The sequence below is a fragment of the Podarcis vaucheri genome, assembly GCF_965113315.1.
Source record: "Podarcis vaucheri genome assembly, chromosome: 2".
NCBI lineage: Eukaryota > Metazoa > Chordata > Lepidosauria > Squamata > Lacertidae > Podarcis > Podarcis vaucheri.
Window position 1 is genome coordinate 62,671,577 of NC_138760.1, and position 4,623 is coordinate 62,676,199.

Consider the following 4,623-nt stretch of genomic DNA (forward strand, 5'->3'; position numbering starts at 1 on the left):
TCTCTTCCAACTCTATGATTCTATGATTCTATTCTAAGGATTCGTCTGCTATAGTTTTCAGATAAATTCCCATAGGAATTCATATAAAGAATGGCCGCATTGTTCTGAACTGGAGTTTCTCATGTGACCCCAAAAGCTTTAAAACTGCAACAAGAAGGAATTTTCAGTGTTAATTAGCAGGTGGGTACTGGTGAATCAAGAGTCCCCCACATTCTGTTAATTATAACTGAATAGTTGTATGTCTGATGTAATTTTGCCTTATACAAGTTTGTATAGTTTCCATGCATAGGAGACAAATAATTTGCTTTAAAATAAATAAATAATCCCCCCCTAATTACTCCTAATTTCCTATTTCAGGTCTGAAAAACAAGACTTGCTAGCAGAACAAGACTTGCAATTGTAGCCTCATGGCCAGAATCTGGATTGCTTCTGAAAAGCTGATCAACAACTGACTATTTTCAGTGACTCACTGCCCCCTCCATCACTGCTGCCACATAGCTGGCTAGGGTTAAACATCTGTGTCATCAGTGATAAAGGAAGAGGCGACCATTTGTTTCTGCAGGCTACAGCAAATTCACTCTCCCTCAATTAGAGAGTGGGGGCTGGAATCGGTTTGCGTTTAAAGATGATAAATTTATCAAATTTGGACTTTCCGAAATAATCTGGGAACTGAAACCCAGCCACCCTTTGAAATTTGCTGTGCAGTTCTCCAACCGAAGAATGTTTTCAAAAATGTGTGCATTGGGGGGAAATGTGCGTAAAACAGAAGACAGTGAAAAATAACATACAGGCTTGCATTATATTAGGATAAATTGTTTGCAAAAGCGTGTACATTAGTCAAAACTGCATACAAAAAGGTGTTTATTGGGAGAAAGTCATACTAAAATGCTGAATAATTTTTATGAGGATTTTAACAAACAAAATTAACAAAGTGCTGCAGAAATGTGGTAAACTATGCATCCCTACCTGTAATCAGAGGGCTGGCTCATATTTGTGAAGAGAGAATGTCTCTATCCCTGCATTCCGTTGCATATGAGTGATTCATTACATGATGGTTTACCTTCAGCAATTGTTACCTACAATAGAAATGTACTTGCTAGATAGAAGTTGTATGTTTTATATATAGTGTATATTCATTATTTTCACATGTAGAGTTTAGGAAGTCTTGCTTCTTGTCCACCAGCTCAGTATGTCATGCTGATGCCTGCTGTACATTAGAACAAAAGAGTAGAAAAGCTTGCATGCCAGAAAAGCATAGGACAAGACCATAAAAATGAATGGGCTTTGCTGTAGCTATCTTTCTGCATCATTTCTTATCATCCAGATTCAATAAAAATATGACAAATGATAACTCTATCATGCATATTGTCATTATGTTTGATTAGCTGCAGTAGATAGCTACAGTAATTGTATACCACTTTTCTGAATTTACTACATTCAAAGAGTACTTGACTTTGGCCTCAGAACTTCCTCACCACTGGAAGATGTTGCTCTGGGCTTCCTGTGGAACGTAATCCAAAGTGTCATCTTGCTTTGTTAATTTTTCGTGAATTATTGAGCCTGTTCCACTTTGCAGCCCTTTCTTTTTCATAATTTTGAAGCTCCTCCATTCCTGTGTGCTTCACTTGCAGGAGATTTCGTAAGACTTCAATGTCTGCTTTCTTAAAAAAAAGAATTCTGCCTACGTAACCAGTAAGGAAGTACAGTATTGTAAAAACAAGGGAATGGAGATCACTTGTGAAAATATACCTCTGAATACCAGTTGCTGAGGAGCACAAGACGGAAAGGGCTGCTACATTCATGCTCTGCTTATGGCCTTTCTATAATTAGTGTGGTGTGGTTTGGTTGTTCTTTTTTAGATTTTATGTTGCTGATCCACAATGCAATACGAACAGCAACAATGGGACTATACTCTCCTATGCCTATAAAAAGGTTCCCAATTGAACACCCAGAGAAATTCAGTTTAATGTCCATGATATGTGCAGTCATGATAGGCTCTGAAACATCTAATGAGCTAAGCTAAAATTACTTTATACACTCAGACTTTTAAAAGACTGCAACATATAAAGATAGAACAATTCACTTCCTCATGTTTACTGTTCTCTATCAAGACTTTGAGGAGGGAGGGAATGAAAAAACATAAGCAGTGAGAAACCATAAAGTGGGGGGGGGGGCCTGCATTAATTCACTGTTTGTTGGATTAACATGTTTCCGAAAGCTTCTCTGACCTGGAAAATACAAGCAGTTTAGCAGAGTATGTACTAACTGATATGAGAAAAATAAACTAGGGCTTTTCGAATGTGCCTCATAATTCCTGGTGTGCCAGCTGGTCTTTAATAACCATGCTGTTCAAAAAAACAATTCCAGCTCACACTATTCCTCCCACTTGCTTTGGCACAATGGCTTCCAGACATCTAGCAATATAGCAAGTGCATCTTTTCAAAATAACAGGGTAGTTCAAATCCATTGAAATCCCACTGACACTGCACTGAATAGAGTTCCAAAGTGGTCCTGATGATGTCATCTAGGGGGAGGTAAAACTGCCAGACTTCCATTAAAGAATATGGGGACAGGTAGGCAGCTTCCCAGCCTTCTGCTGGCCCCTTCTCCTGTTCCAGCTTCATTCCACATGAGTAACACATTTTGCCATTTGCTTTCAGCTAACCTTTTCTGGCAGAATTGGTTCAAACTAGGCTACTTTTTCCACTTTTCAACACCCAGTTAAGCCTGATCTACCCATGTAGAATCCTGAAGTGACATAGTGTACTACTATACCAATTCAGATTGCCAGAAGAGGATGGAATTTTTGAATATCACCTGCCCCCTCAATATAAAAAAGTCCAGAGCCATCCCAACACTTTGCCACTCCAGCAAAGGACAAGCTGGCGTCTGTCCTCATAGATCAGAGCATTCACAAATTGTGACTTGTGAACCACTAGTGATTCACAAACTCCATTCAGGTGGTCCACCAAAATGGTCAACATTAACTGTACTTGGCCATGCACTGTTTATTTTAATTGTGACTGTTTCGACCATGGCAGGTTAACAGATCATCAAGGCCTTGGCCCAAGGCTTGTGATTCTCATAATATAGTATGAGTTTTGGCTATGGGGCCAGTGCTGAAGGGGAAAATGTTATTAAAATCTAAGTTTTGTATGTGTGTTGATCTGCTGGAGAAAGCTTATTAAGTGCTTTGCTGAGACCCCCAGTAATTTGGGGCTGCTAGATGAGTTGTAAAACACAATACTTGTATTAGGTTCCTTACCCCACCACCAGCACACCCACACCCACACTCACACACGTTAGCAAGGGCCCGAAGTTATTTCCGGAAAGCAGGAAGTTCTCCTGAGTAGCACTTCTCAAAAGGGGCACAAACATCAGTATTTTGGCAGAGAAATAGATGGTACCTGTGTGATACCAGCCAAACCAGACTTCAGAAAGCTACAAGCAAATAACCGAGCTCTGCTTCAGTTCTGCACCTGGTGAACAATCAGGGACAAGAAAGAGCCTAGCTAGAATTTGGAGCCTATGATGAAAGCTGTCGTTCTCCAGCACCCAATGATTTATCTCAAAAATTAGTAAGCAACTGTTTGAGGAAATTATCCACTTGTTTTCTCCCTGAGACAGTCATCTCTTGCTGCTAGAAGCAGCACAGTAATATTTAATTTTATAAAAGATGATATCCTGCTTTTTTCCAGCAGGTGGACTCAAAGCAAACCAGGTAGACTCAAAAGCTAGCTAGAGCTGTTCCACAAGCCAAATTCTTGTTCTTACAGTTTTCTTTGGGCCTTAGTAGCGCTTGCCAGATCTAACAATATCCTTATCCCAATATAATAGCAAGGTTAGCTTTGTGCAAGTGGAACAATGGTTCTTCTCCCTCCACAGTGCATGGGTCTTTCTTCCCTTTCGCTTCTTCCATTCTATGTCAGATGTCCAGGAGGCCTAATTTGCTGGTGTATGGGTAGCCATCTTTCATTAGTGAGGCTCCTAATCTGCAGTAGCTGCAACCTTTTTTAAGCCTTTCAGCAAATTTTGTATTTTTGAGCAAGTACCATAGGCTCAAGTAAGTTTCCAGTTACTTTTCTCCCCTGCATCTGCCCCACCACAGGGGTGGACTTTGGTCTTTCAAATTCCAGCAGCGCCCTCTGCAAGGCCAAAATTCAACACCCCCATCTCTGACCTTCCATTCTGCATGTATACCATGCCATAGCTGTGTCGTCCCCCTTGTTTCCCCACACTGGGCACTGAGCCCAGTCACACTACCCTAAATCTGCCTCTGCCCACCACTCACAAAAGAGAGAGAAAGTGCACACAGAATTGTTCCAAGGGAACTGGGTATAAGTTCACTTTAGTATATTTATTCTGAGCCTTCAGAAACACATAGAGCAGAAAGAGGAAATGGGAAAGGGTGTCACTCTTCCAAATTCCTTCTTCAGTTCTATATGCTTTACAAGGAATAAAAAGGTAACCACCCCAATTGTCCCATGACCAAGGGACAGAGGCCTCATGGGCACCAGCGGAAGACCTCAAAGGTCCCATTGCATCTATAGGCACCACACTGGTGACCCCCCTGCCTTAAAAATACTATAAAGTATATTGTAAAAATGAATGTTTTTGTGACCA